Here is a 15,867-nt window from a genome sequence, read left to right as displayed (position 1 = left end):
TGAATACATTAGCAAGCATTTGTGTTGCATAGAAATAGAGATAGCTTAATTTCGAAGGTTCTCTGTGTAACTTTTCTGGTGGAGGGTCTGCAATAGGAATAATATTGCTTTTTCTGGAATTTTCCGCCCCTCCTTGAACCACCACCTTAACATGGCGGAGGGGTTTCAGCATCTGAATGATCCTGTGAGCTATGTTGTTGGGGGCTTCATGCCCCTGGTAGGGTCACCCATGGCAAAAAGGTCCTGGGGGAGAGGTCAGAGCAGTTCAGAAGCCCCTTATGATGAGTTTGATATCAAGGCCAATTACTTGGCCCAGATTGGCATCACCAGGGCCCCACCCTGGAGCCTCGCCTGGGGTGAGGACTCATCAGCAAGTGTCTAATGACTGGGCCTTCCCCCACAGGGCCTGGTTGGGCACAGCCCAAAGGAGCAATGTGGGGCTATCCTCCCATAAACCCCCCACCAGCAGGAGGATCTATAAGGGGCTGGAGCAAAGAGATCTGGACAGCAGTCAAAGGTGGAAGCCTTAATGACCGGATCTCTGGACATGGAAACTAGCTCTGGGGAAATGGAACATCACCTCACTGGGAGGAAGGAGCCTGACCTGGTGCGGGAAGTTGGGCATTACTGACTAGATATAGTCAACATCACCTCCACGCACAGCTTGGGCTCTTGTACCCAGCTACTCAAGAGATGTTAGACTCTTCACTTCTCTGGTGTTGCAAATGGGGAGAGGTGACAGGCTGGTGTGGGCTTGCTTATTGCCCCACAGCTCAGCAGTCACGTGTTGGATTTCATCCCAGTGAACGAGAGGATAGTGTCCCAGTGCGTTCGGGGTCTGGTCTCTCACTGTTGTATTGGCCTACGGGCTAAACAGCAGTGCACAGTATCCTTCGTGGACCTTCTTGGAGTCCCCAGGAATGGTGCACTGACCGATGATTCAACGTTGTCCAACTGGAGGATTTCATCACCCAGATGGGCAACAACAGTCAAGTGGAAAAGGGTGATCGGGAAGAACGGTGTCCCTGATCTGAACCCAAACGGTGCTCTATTATTGAGCTTCTAAGCTAGTCACAGTTTGTCCATAACAAACACCATGTTCAAGCACAAGGGTGTCCATCAGTACATGTGGCACCAGGACGGTTGATGATCGACTTTGTTATTACGTCATCTGATCTTTGGCTGCATGTCTTGGACACTTGGGTGAAGAAAGGGGCAGAGCTGTCAACCGAACACCACCTGGTAGTGAGTTGGATCCACTGCCAGGCGCGGAAACTGGACAGACTTGGTAGACCATCCATCCATCCATTTTCTTCCACTTATCCGGGCCGGGTCGCGGGGGCAGCAGTCTAAGCAGGGACTCCCAAACTTCCCTCACCCCAGACACATCCTCCAGCTCCCCCGGTGGGATCCCAAGGCGTTCCCAGGCCAGCCGAGAGACATAGTCCCTCCAGTGTGTCCTGGGTCTTCCCCGGGGCGTCCTCCCGGTGGGACATGCCCAGAACACCTTCCTAGGGAGGTGTCCAGGAGGCATCCTGAGCAGATGCCCGAGCCACCTCAGCTGGCTCCTCTCAATGTGTAGGAGCAGCGGCTCTACTCCGAGCTCCTCCCGTGTGACTGAGCTCCTCACCCTATCCCTAAGGGTGCACCCAGCCACTCTGTGGAGGAAACCCATTTCGGCCGCTTGTATCCACGATCTTGTCCTTTCGGTCATTACCCAGAGCTCATGACCATAGGTGAGGGTAGGAACGTAGATTGACCGGTAAATCGAGAGCTTCGCCTTCCGGCTCAGCTCCTTCTTCACTACAACGGACCGATACAGCGACCGCATCACTGCAGACGCTGCACTGATCCGCCTGTCAATCTCACGCTCCATCTTTCCCTCACTCGTGAACAAGACCCCAAGATACTTGAACTCCTCCACTTGGGGCAGAGACTCAACACCCACCCGAAGAGGGCAAACCACCTTTTTCCGGTCGAGAACCATGGCCTCGGATTTGGTGGAGCTGATTCTCATCCCAGCCACTTCACACTCGGCTGCAAACTGCCCCAGTGCCTGCTGCAGGTCCTGGCTCGATGAAGCCATCAGGACAACATCATCCGCAAACAGCAGAGACCGTTTCAGGCACCACAGTGTCTCATCTCTGCTGTTTGCAGATAATGTTGTCTGGATGGCCTCATTGAACCAGCCTGGGATGAGAATCAGCTCCTCCAGATCCAAAGTTTCTTGAAGTGGGTGGAGAGTCCCTGCCACAAGTGGAGGAGTTCAAGTATCACAGGATATTTGAACGCCTGGGAATACCTTGGGGTCCCACGAAGGGACTAAAGGAACCGTCTGGGGTGAGTGGTGTCTGGGAGTCCCTGCTTAGACTGTTGCCACTGCAAACCGGCCCTGGATAAGTAGAAGAAAATGGATGGATGAAATTTTCCTCAATATGAAATTAAACATATCTATCTCCAACAAGCAACAAGTCAGATCTGCTGAGGTCAGATGTGCCTATTTTTTATGTGCCTATATTTTTCAAATGTATCTTTTTAGCAATAAACACTGGTAGTTGAATAAAATGGGTTTAGAAAGGTTCAGTGTCCTACTGTGGATATTTCAGAATAGTACTTATATCTAGATGTGTCAGGTTTTGTATCTAATAATCTGTCCTCAGGCTGTAACTTGGTCGATTAGCAGCAGAGAGGAGTGGAGCACTGGTGTTACCCAGCTGCCCCTGGACTATCCTAATCCAGCTGTGACCTTTCTGACCCATTATCATTGGCTTTAGCAGCAGAGAGCTCTCATCCATCAGACAGCCCGCCCCAAGACAGACGCCAGTTACTGTCCAAGTGTGACTGCTGCTCCTTCCAATTTGTAAATGGGATTAGAGCGCATCTACAAATGATGGAACAATATTACTCCTCGCCACACACCACTGGAGACAGCTGTCACCATGGGCACACATGCACACACACGCACACATACACACAGGCCAAGACCAGGCACTGACTTGCTCCAATTTTGTTTCAACGCCTTTAGTCTTGGGTCTCAGTTCAACCTCGATTCTAATCTTTTTTGTAATTCAAAACCGATGTGAATAATGGAAAATAAATACAGAGAAGACTAACACTAAGTTCAAATGGCAAGGCAATTAAATACATAATGTTTATTGATAACTACTACTACTATTACTACTACTGCTTTCAACTAAAATTCTCTGTACTTTTGATCTTTTCTATTCCACTGAAAAAAGTCAGTTGCATACTTTCTCTTTCAAAACACATTTTTGTTATAACTGCAAGGATACGTATGTGAAAAACTGACAACAAAAAGATTGCAACTGGTTTGAAAATGTTAAATCAGCTGAGTTAAACCAAAAGAGTTATCTGCGTGCCTTAGCAATCCTCCTGCAAATCTTTCACTTATACAAATGTATTTTTAAAAACACTGGATACCATTGGGGCCACGGCTTTCCAGTGGTCAGCTGAGTGTACAGTGACACTGGTGCAGCCGGCTCCAGTCTGCAGCAGCTGCCTGCCACAGGCTTGTACCTGTCGGCCTCAGTAATCTGCCAGTGAGCAGACAAACATCACAGCCTTATCTCCTCTTCTCAGGAGCAGCAGAGAAGGAAGAAGAGCCGCTGCACTGAGCCCAGCAACCACACAGGAGCACAGCACATAAACTCAGTCAACACAAAAATACCCACAGTTCATTAACCTGAAATATACAACTGTATCGCAAGAACAGACATATTACAGAGCGCATAAAACTGGCTCTGAAAAGAAGGGGCCCAGCTTATCTGATAGGCACTATATGTTTCACTAAACAGGGAAGTTCGATGGCAATGGCAAGTGCATAAACAATGCCGTAAACAATGTGCTTCTGAGATAAATTTAAAGCGCGCTATAGAGCAGGTCCAGTTTTACATATTAAGTGGGGCTCTAAACGCAGGTCTACAGAGGGGAGGTAATGAGCAGTGTGAGGCCATAAGAATGCATCTGCTTCAAAGACATTGTTAGACTGGGTATGGATCACTCTATATAAAGCTTTGATTTATAAAATACTTCTGCAGCAGTGTAGACTCATCCCTCCCCCACACATCTGCTGTATCTTAATGACATAACTTATCTATCACCCCTATGTCTTTGTGATTATGAGCTATTATTAGACCTGACACATTTTCTATCATTTCAATTTAAACAATGTGTCAAATCAGCACAATTTTCAAAGTCAAAATGAGACTTCATTTTTCATTTTCATATGTTCAAGTTACCACTGATGTGTACTTAGTGATGATGGGTTGAGAGCTTCATTTTGTGTTGGAAAGTCAGTGATAGTGTGATTGTTTGTGACATGCCAAATAGTCATCCCGCATCTTAATTAAAATCTTCATTTCAATTAAGGCTTAATTTGATTAATCATTTAATATGCATACTACATTAAAATATATGTAGAGAAGCCACACACTATTAAGGTGAGCAAAATGTCATTCAATAATTGCATCCAGTTACAATTAATGCACTTGAATGGTAGCATTATTTTCAATTAATACCTTATTTCATGTGATCAGCAGTTTATAATAGTCCAGACATACACAAATGTATGTGAATAGCAAAGGACATGAAGGCTCCCATTCCTAGTATTCATTTCCAGCATCCTTACATAAAAGTCTGCTTTCTGGGCTGACCATGTGTTCATTAAACAGAACAGGTGAGTGGCAGCTGATTACCAAACATCTTCTACCTACCTTTGATCTCCTGAGGTGTGGGGCTCTAATCCATCTTGCAGCGCACAGGAGCCTCTCTGATGTGGATAGTTGCAGTAGCCACTTAGCCTGTCCTCATCTCAGACACACATACAGTAGAATAGCCACAGTTTCTTATGAAGACACATCTGGGGTCTGTTCGTCTTCTTCAGGACACTGTGAGACAAAAAGGTAAAATGATGGGTATATATTTTATAGTTTATGCCTGAATGAACTAATGCCGGGAAATGCTTATGATGCATGTCTCTGATGGGATTTGTAAACATTTCTGAAGATATATCTATGTGTCGGGAGGACCCGCCTACTTGAGCTCTGGTTTCCCCTAGCGACCTATTTCCCCTCTTCCTGCATATTCCAAGAGGCTGCTTCAACGCACTGCTACTCTTTATGGTTTTATTACTGCAGATCCTCATCGCCTATACTGGCTTTAAATGTGGTAATACGTTCATTCATTGTTTGTGTTTCGGGGGTACAAAAACAACACTCTTTCAGTACCTCCCGTTGAAGTGTGTTTTGTCCCCAGATACCCTCTCTCTGAATTATTTCACCACTTCCTAAAGTCATCAGTATTCACAACGAGGATGTCTAGAATACTGAGTAATTTTCCATAGCAAATGAGACAGTAAATGTCACATATAGGAAGAGCATTAATCTCCTGTCATTGGCTAAACAAGAGAATTAGAGTTCTCACAAAAGATTAGCTACGACACTCCACATAATGCATGCACAGTGTATATGAATGGTCTAGACATCTGTGTTTTTGTGAATTTGCTTCATTTTTTAAAGTCGTTGAAAACAATTAAGAAGATGACTAATTGTAATATAAGAAAGCGTTGATTAGGACCATATGGTGAGTAAAGATGGTGCTGAAGCTGTAACACAGGATAAACAGGCCGACTCTGGTTTAGTCTTCATTCTGGTGACATGTTAGCTATTATGTTGTTTACTATTTCAAGGAGATGATTGCTTTATTTTTGTGGGTTTGTAACGTTTGTCAAATGCTTCTGTCAACAGATGTTCAGATGGATTAATGCTCCTAGACTTGTAATTTAACCACAACTTTCAGAAAATAACTTTTGTCCTCAAAAGTCTTTCAGTACTAACAATGATTCATCAATTTTGTGTTCAAAGCACAATCAACTCACCTGCAATTACAGGTAAAAAATAAATAAATAAAATAAGATTAAGAATGTATATTCCTTGCTTTGAACAATTGCAGCACGGGCCCAGAATGAAAGGTTAGATCAAATGAATATTTGAAGCTCTTGAGGGGGATGTGGGATAAATAATAATGGGGGAATTTGTGAAGTGCTGACATGTGTAAATTTGAGTAGAGAGGATATTGTTACTGAATGTTGCCCCAGCACCCGCTCTCCTCTGCTCTCCCTTCCCTCTCTTTTCATTATTCTTGGTGCCTTAAAGCTTCGGGGTGCTGTATACAAGCCAAAGGTACAGATTCTATTTCCTGTCAACATTGCCCCAAGGACCACAGTCCTTATTGTACAGCCTGGCCTCACGCTTAAGATGCCTTGTAACTCTTAAATCTTTGGAGTTGTGACACAGTGTGGAAAGCCTGCGGTAACTGATCACATATCAAATAAAGTGCATCTGTTGCTTTGGAGTGTCGTCATGCAGAGTTACGCCACATTATGCCATTTTTGATTGACATTTTAAGAAGGAGAACCAAGAGAAGTTAATACTGCTAAAATATTTTCAAACTTTGTTTGCCTCAATAATAACAAACTGCCACAGCTATAAACTCAATTGTGCAAAAGCAGGTCTAAAGTGTGTAGGTGCAGAAGATAAACATTTATCTGAGAGTTGGAAAGCTACTACTGTGGTTCTGATGTTGCTTCAAAGGACATTTTAAATTACACAGCACCACTGCTGTAGTGAGACACCCTGGAAGTAAATTTGGTCCAACTGCTTTTACCCTGAGGCTTCAGAATTTTACAAAACTGCTTCTTAACATAAATTTGGTTTGCAGATAATAAGGAACAAGGAATGGGCATGCAGGGTTTAAAGCTACCATCCATAATTTGACTGGCCGAACAGGCCATGTTGCATTCTCACATAGAGCTGTTTTGTATTGCGATTAGTGCAATATTTTAATATGCTTTTCCACAATAAGTTTGGTTGAATTAAAACATAAAATACATTAATAGTGAAACTGAGACAAAATACATTCCATTTTAACAAACAAAACCAAGACCAACCAAGGAAAATAATAAAATGTGCCCTTTTGTCCATTTTACTTTCCAAACACAACACACTTCTGTAAAATGGTGAACTTTGTGTTGGTGCAATATATTGTCTTGTGATATTAATTATTGGATCAGCCAATACTGTAATCATTTTGCTATATATTATGCAGCCCAATCTACGTTACCTCTGTCCGATATTGTGCCAGCTTTGGCCTGTCAGAAGACCATAGAGCATAAGTGAGCCTGAACAAAGGCCAGGTGAGGAGAGGGGGAACAGGTTTCATATCTGCCATTTACAACCTAATAAAGTTACAGGTGGCAGATTTAAGACACCATATGATTGTTTTAAATGTGTAAGCTTTTTTTAAACCTGTATCACAGTTGATCATTATTATGATAATGAGTTCATATTAATATCATTTTCAGTGTTATACTGTCATGTGTTAAAAGTGATATTAAAAAGGTTCATGGCATTTTCTGTAAAAGGTCTTAAATTTCTCCTGGAAAAACTGAAGAGAAATGCAGTTCCTAATAGATCTTAACTTTGATTTATTTCTAACCATGTGCTGGACCATTGTGTGCAGTATCAGACTACATGACATATGCAGATTGATATTTCACTATGAAATCAATGTAATATGGAAAGGGCAGGAGAGCAGTATGGATTTTTCTGTTTTTTTGCATTGGCATGGTTATCAATCCCCATAGGTAATCTGGGGAAAGGGACCAGTAGTGTGACAGCTGCAAAGAGACTCCAGAGCTGAACAACACGTGAGGAAGCACTTGATTTATCTGCCCTTTAAACAGCAGAACAGGCAAGCCCAGAAACACCGTGGAAATGCTATGATCGCACCTTCAAGAGACACATGACACAAGATTTTAGGAGCAACGCATCCTAAACAAGATTCATGTGTCCAGGGTGCCAATAGAAATCCTGAACCAAATACAAAGCAAAAAAGCATTGTAAAAATGTCTGCTGGGAAAATATGCGGAGTGGAAAACAGTAAATGTGATAAAAGTAAAGCTTCCAAACCCTCATACAAGTAGATTCATTGGCTAAGCATTATTATGAAACACTATGAGCCCAGTGCTAATGTCCCCACAAGTGCTGTATGTAATAGCACTTTTGGGGACATTGTTTTGGCTGTTTATGCCTGATCCATAATAGTGTACGCTGCTTGTGTGTCCATGTTTAAATTTTCACTATATGTTTGGTTATATGTCTGTCTTGTACATGTATGCCATATGTGAAAGGTAAACTTAACTGAACACTGCATTTTCACAGCAAAGGTCCTCATAAGATAATACAATGGTGAAGGTTATAGCTGCTTGTTCCTCAGGTGAGAACTGGTATGTGACTGAACAACATGAAACACAAATTCAAAATCTGTAAACAAGATGTGTAGGTCGGCTATAAGGCAATAAGACTCCAGACATTAGACCTGTAGTCGCGGTGTCCAATAGTGACCTGTGTATCCGTGTCTTTACATAAGAAGGTATATAGCTTTTCTATCAGTTTGTGCTGTGACCCCAATTGGAGAGCCGTATTCACTGCAACACACAGGAGAGATGAGAGGCAACAGTGAGCTGGCCCCGGCAGGCTGTGAGGGGCTGATAAAGCTTTCAGAATTCACAAGCTGTCACCGACCGGCCCTCAAACCCACTACCCTCACGTCAGGCAAACATATGTCACCTGTGAATATGTACAGTGGCGCCAGTAATGAAGAGACAAATCTGCAGCGATTGCAACACAAGTCTAGTGAGATGTTCAGTTCCACTCAGGCAGGTAAGGAGATTCTATCAAAACAGAGTACTAATCCACCAATTGTTAATTAATCCTTTCCTCCACAAAACCCTAAACAGCTTTGTGAAAACCAAAACACACAACTGCACACAAAATATCTCAGACAAGATTTTGCCGGCTAAGTACAAGGAACACCAAAGAGGATCAGTGAAAGGAGAAAGAAAATAATACAGTCAAATAAGCTGACAGAAGAAATGGAATTGAAGTGACAGAGAAAATCTAAATAGGAAACATTTAAATAGACAGCCTGGATCATCTGCTCAGCCATACACCCAATAAGCAAAACTTACTGAGTACATCTCCATGACATGCTTCAACTGGCCCATTTTATGAGTTATGAGGAAACGCCAGACATTATAACTGATGTTTTAGGACCTTACAGTGACCTGGATAAGATGTGGAGGGGAGAATCTAATTGGACTAAATACTGACAGTCCACTGGAGTAGATGGACTTTAGCCTAATGAACAAGACCCTTGAAAACTAAGCCATGAAATCGACCCCACACTTAAACTATAAAAGAACTTCCAAGATTGTTACAGACTGTAATAAAAGAACAGTGACTATGGAAAGCCAAAAAATTGGTCCACACTAAAATACAATTAAAAACAGACCACTTCCATTTCCTGGCTTTGGAGAGTTAGAGAAATATGAACTGGGAAAGAGAATAGAGAATCCAGCACAGGGGGAGGGCATATTAGAGTCTAGAGACAGAGAGTAAGTGTGGGACTGCCACATTGGCCCCTGCAGGACAGAAGCGGCTCATTTAGGTGTCTGCAGTCACCACTGCTGAATGGCAATAGTGCTTCCTCTGGTGCTGGGGTGAGGGACGTGCCCAGAGTGTAGAGCAGCCTTCTTCCTGTGGCCTGGGGCCTTAAATCAGTTCTGCTCCAGACACAGCACCAGCAGCTGCACTCTCTCTCTGCCCACTGAGGCCCTCCGCTCCTCTCCACAGAAGAGCCTCATGGGCTCAAGCTGACCTCAGGGTGGACTTCAGAGGACAGTGTTGACCTTGCACATGGTAACATTCAGAAACACGAAAGGCGACAGAAAAGACACAACATACACTAATTCCCTATTGTTAACACTAGTTTCTGGGAGACTTACAGTTTTCCTGAAGCAACACTTTGGATGACAAAGTGATGAGGCAGGACCGTGGTTTGCTGTCCTGCACAAAAACAAAACTTAGACTTGGTAGAAGGTGTGAGGAGTGATTCTGAGCAATGGCCAAAGCTTGCTTCAAATGCAGTGTCCTTGGCAGTCCCCCGGGTGGACTGCATCACAAAAACTGCATGACTTTGACTGCCATTGGTAGTAACCTTACCTCAGGACACCAGGTGCTCTATCCATCCTGCTGTTGTTCATGTTCATTTATAATACAAGGCACAGAGTACAACTGTCCTCCCACAGGGAACACACCAATATACATAATTTAGCAACCATTCTCTGAAAGCAAAGGCCAGTGGAAAGGTGGGTTTCATCAGACAGATAACCCTCTGACGACGTGAAAGTCTAGAAGAGACATTTGTGTCACTCTCTGTTTTCATGCCACACAGGATGCAAGTTACTTTCTCTGTGTTTGAAAACTGATCATGCTTCTCATCATCACTTTTCTAACTGCCTGAGGTAATAGAAGCTACTGACTTTGTATTTTTATCAGTTTTGAATGCACCAGTTCAGATTCAAGATGCTTTTAGAGACTCAGCGATAGCAGTATAAGGTGAGAACAGCTAACCTTACTAAGGCTTTTGATTATCTTAGCTAACATGGTAAACAGAAACCTATGATCTTTGGCTCTTCTAACAACATTACAGTAAAAGTCAGGCTATGAAGACCCATATTACATGTTAAAGCTGCAAACACAAAATTCAAAGGCAGCTTGAATTGAAGCTGTCACACTCATAATTATAAAGTGCTGCAATGAAGAGTATGTGGACATGCAGCCCCACCATCCATCACTGTGATTGGTTAAATCCACTTGTCTGTCAGGGCGTAACAGAGGCTGACCAATACAAGTGTGATAAAGTATGACAATTGGGGAGCTGTTTAGTTTTTCAGATGAGAGGGACTTCTGCAAACAGCCAGAGCAGGGACAAGAAATCAGCTTTGTACCCTCACAAATGACTGGACCACAGCTTTATGAAAATTGCATTACTTAAATGTGGCATTAGAAGCATTTGTATTTGTTTAATTTTTCCAAAATATCTAAAATGATCAAAATGAAGATCAAAATCATTGAGGCTGTAGGCTGTAATATTTCAACTGTTGATTTCATTTCATCAAACTTTCATGAACCTTATCTTCTTTGGTAAATTGTCTCTTCATGACCACAAACCATTTTCCTAATTAGGAGTTGAACCTGCAGGCCTGGTTTTATGGCCTAATCTTGGCTTTAATCAATACCGCACATCAAGCATTTGGATGAAAATGGGCTTAAAATGCTATTATGCATCTGTTGTTTTGCTCCACTAATGCTCTATATGAATGACTTTCGTCTTTATGGCCATATATTTAAAATTATAAGCTAAATGAGGCTTTCAGACCACCTTGGATTCAAAGAAACTTAGGATACTACTGGATACAATACTAGACGTACTCCTGAATCTTAAAAGTACCAAAGCATGTAGAGCCCCATAGAATGAAATGTCTCAATTAACATAAGGCCAGGACTAATACTAAATGCAGTCAACCTAAATTATCAGCATTAGGAGATGATTTTGGTAATCACTCAGTCCTACATACCTGTGACAATAATGGTAAATCTAAAATTAAAGATATCACAATTTGGTGCTTTTAAAAAAGTCTACAGTATGCTAATATACTAGTGATCCTAATAATATAACACAGACTTTAGAAAAAAAACCTCCATCCAACAACATTTATATTCTGATCTTTCCAGATAAGATCCAGATGAATCAAGGTTTCTTCAGAGTTACTCCTAATCTTAGTGTAGATATATGAACAACCAGAACACAAAAATGGTCCTTTATTATGATCTCCAAACACTAGAGCAGACTATAGATTTATGCATGTTTTTGTATTCCACGTCTAACACAAACTCAGGCAGACACTAACAATCAATAACATGATACCAAGCCACTGTGATGAATGTTTGTGCCATTTTTACATGATGCATATTGAGTCAGTGTCACAACCTGTGGATATAGATCTAAACACAAGGATTTACACAGTCTACAGCACAATGCAGCTCAGGCAACATATCCTGGTATCACCATGACTCTCAAAGAGTACAGCTCAAAAGTTCAAGCACTTGTGCAACATGCCTTTAAAAGACCTTTTGATGGGACTGAGGACACGATTCTGAACAAACACTCAACAATGCACTCGGCAGAACCAGGTAGACAAACCCGTTACCACTGAGTCTCTGGTGCCCTGTTACATGGCTGCCACATCTGTGACAGTCTGCCCCAGGGCAACTGTGACTGTTTTGCCATGAATGAATACTGGTACTTTCCTTGTTAAATGTGTGAAGCTGTGAGATTCAGGTAGTTTTCTGACAGATCCTCATATCTCCAACATGATGATTTCAGATGAAAGCGTTGCAGACACCACATTACTATGCCTGTGGTGTATTGTAGCCTGACATTTGATGGTAGCGGTTACAGACTGTGACATGGACTGTGTGACCTCCATACAGTGAAGCAGACAAACACCTGCTGCCATCCCAACACAGAGTACAGGACATATGTCCAGAGCAGAGCCTCGAGCCTTCACTTCTCATGTCTTCTCACACGGATCATTTCCCTGTTGTAAACAGCGTCAAAGCCCATCAGCTCAACATGAAGGCAATCGTCCTTTGTCTGAAAGAGCGGACTTGTTTGGTGATTAAAGAGGATCACAATCAGAACGCAGCAGCCGTCATAGAGAGGAGCAGACTCTTCTACAACACGCCCCTCTCATCTGCTCCTCTCTCTCCCTCTGCCGCAGCCGCTGCCACTACTCAGTGACTGGAATGTAATCAGCTTTCATCCCAACACAGAGGTGGCCCCAAGCAACAGCCCTCAACTGGGATCCTGAGAGAAGCATGCTCTGTTTTCTAATTATGAATATGGGGCTGGATAGACACTGCTAACATTGTTTTAATAATCTAATATTCCATAGTTCAAAAGGAGTGTTTGTGTAAGAAATTAGGGGCAGTGTCAGTGCTGTTTAATTCAAAATGGTGATGAAGGCAGAACTTAAAGCTGCATTACCTCACATTCTATCCGTGAAAGGAGGAAATACATATTTACATTTATCTAACCAGTTAATAACTCTTACAAAGAAACTTTTTTGGCACATTGTTAATATTCAAAAGCATGAATCAGGTTTTAGAACAGTTTATATCATACAACGAAGTGAAACAATGCTTGCGACTCTTCTACATTACAATAGATCAAATTTTCTATTTTCAAATGCAGATACAGTACAGGGGTTTGATTTTGTCACAAAGTGCTGCCCTATAGGGGAAAACACAAAATTAACATATCGGGCATCCCAACTATGCTTTGAATTGTTCATTTCCATTGGCCAGTCAATGAAAAACACCATCATATTCATTACAATAGTGATAAAAAAGAGAAACAAAAAAAGTCTTTCAGCCACACAGAGACCCCAAATATCACATATACAACAGGTATAAGAACTTACTTTGCAATGCTTTGTATATCTCATGTAGGGATGCACCAATCCAGCTTTTTCAGTTCCAATTCTGATTCCGATACTATGTACTTAAGTATCTGCCGATACCAGATATCAACCAATACCAGCAGTGACTAGAAACTTTATGTATTTAATGAAAAAATGTAAAAATTAAAAAAAAGACAAAACTGATCCAGATGTGTTATGTAGGTATGTAGAACAGCTTTGTATAAACAGAAATTCAAACACTCCAACTTATTGCATCAATCTATATGTTCTACCAGGATACTGGCTGAAGCAATATTTGGATCCGATACCAGTATCAGATCGGTACATCCCTAGTCTTATAAAATTAGGACAAAAGATCTTGAAGACCAGTGTTTCTACAATGAATGTAGGGACTTCTATTTGAGAATAAAAACATCAAACTGACTCACCCATTATATGGAGTGGACACAACATAAGCTATTTCACATGTCTCAATCCCATTTGATATTTGAAAACAATAAAATTTCTAGGCATCTGGCACTCTGCCCCCCAAATGAAATTCATTGGAATCTCCAGCTCTCCAGGTCCCTCGCAACCACTCCATCTGCCAATATGTGATAAATGGTCCTGCCCTCCAGAACAAACAATACTATTGGCTGAAAGGTTGTGTTTAATTTTCTCTGTATTTGCATTAACCCAACTAGGCCAATGCCATTATCAAAAAGGGTCCATCACAACTGTCTCCAAATCAAAAACCAAGGGAGCATTCCACTGTATAACTGTCTCTGATCAAAACACCCAACATGGAGTATTCCATTGTATAAAACGACAACAACTGCAACAACTGCAGTTTGTTATTGTAATTCAAACTTACATACATAAAGAGAAATGTTCACAACCCTTGCATAATTATTAATTACAGTGAGCTCTGGTTTTATGACAAACATCCATTAGAGGAAAATGAACATAGGAACACAGAACAAAGTGTCTCTACTCTCTACCATAATCACATGGTGTAAAGCCGTCTGTTCTTTACTTACATGATGTGATTAATAGCTTCATTCTTCACGAGCAGGTCACATATTACATTTGAAGTGGTCATAACATTAATATCATCCCCACATGTCCTCTCCTTGCTTGTACAATGCTATTCAAAAAAATAGGTTCATCCTAACAATGAAATTAGACTCAATGACGAGACAGCTCGCATTCCAAATAGAGGTTAACAATTACCTATAAATGACTAGTTCATTTGTGGCTTGCTAAATTGTCAAGAGGTTTCTTTGAACAAATTACTAATTATTTGGTATAAATTAAATAAAGAGTATATTGAATAAACATTCAATACCAAAATCCTCCAAGCACTGGAGTAAGCCCCTAAAGACAAGTGTCATGATGCCTGCATTGTCTGTCCTCCTGTGTTCTTCCCCCTTCCCTACCTGTCTGCCTGTAGCTGGGCGGAGTTCCTCACCCCACCCGCGCGCGCACCTGGAGTGCATCAGCGTAATTACCCCCACCTGCTGCTGAGTATATGAGGGCTCGGCAGAAGACACTTGGTGCCAGACCGTCCGCGTGTCAATGTATATGCCTCAGCCTAGCTTTGTATTTGTGTTGCCTGTCCGCCCGTTACTTACCGGATTTCTGCTACCTTCCAGATTCCTGCTCTCGTTCGTCCCTGCTCCTGCCTCTTCGCTCCAGCTTCGGTACAGTCCTCCTCACTGCCTTTCCTCCTGTCCCATCTTGGCCTCCGGCTTGCTTCCCGTCTCCGGCCCTGTCTCCAGCTCTCTGGACTATCCCTGCTGGGTCTTCCCTGGCCCTGTTCCTGGTCCCGTCGTGCTCGGGCCTGACTGTCTTCATGCCCGCTCTGGACATCTCTGCCTGGCTTGCTCTGGTCTCATCGTGATCCTGTCCTCGTCTCGGTCCTGGTTTCCCGTCCCTCCTCGACACCACTCCCGTCTGGTTTGCCTCCCACTCCCTGCTCCCTGTGTGTGTTACATGAACTATTAAGACTGAACTTTCACTACCTGTAAATAAAACACTGTAAACCTGTCCCGAGTCCTGCACGTCATTGGTCCGCTACACCCATCGTACCGACAACAAGGTAAAAATAAATAAATGACATATAAATTAAACATAGGGCCAAAATAACTAAATCATTATGCTCCGCAGGTTTGATTATGTACAAAGTATAGACAGTAGAAATGTTACATTCACGCATGACACAATATTATTGTATGTTATATAGGTTACACTTGCTATGAAGAGCTGAGGCCTGAATAAAGAGTGGTCTATGCTGTGACAATAATGACAGGGCTCAGAGCAAAGGCCATCATTACTGTCTAGCACTGGTAACATTACTTATTGAGAGCACGATGACCTTGGAGTACAAATGGAGCCATTGCCTCGCTATTGAGCGGCTCTTTGACACCTCTCCATTCCAGAGTTCTCCACTGCAGCTGACGCGGCCTTGTGCACATTGT

At 42.4% G+C, this 15,867-nt stretch overlaps 1 protein-coding gene across 1 annotated transcript in view; it reads right to left on the bottom strand.

Moving 5' to 3' along the window:
• grik4 (glutamate receptor, ionotropic, kainate 4) overlaps nt 1–15,867 on the bottom strand; it is a 200,799-nt gene that overhangs the window by 162,964 nt on the left and 21,968 nt on the right. The window contains exon 2 of the mRNA XM_033977353.2: nt 4,734–4,907. The gene's annotated coding sequence lies outside the window, so the exon portion shown is untranslated. The remainder of the gene's footprint in view (nt 1–4,733; nt 4,908–15,867) is intronic.

This window comes from Periophthalmus magnuspinnatus, chromosome 13, assembly GCF_009829125.3.
Source record: "Periophthalmus magnuspinnatus isolate fPerMag1 chromosome 13, fPerMag1.2.pri, whole genome shotgun sequence".
NCBI lineage: Eukaryota > Metazoa > Chordata > Actinopteri > Gobiiformes > Gobiidae > Periophthalmus > Periophthalmus magnuspinnatus.
This window is presented reverse-complemented; position numbering and strand designations above follow the sequence as displayed.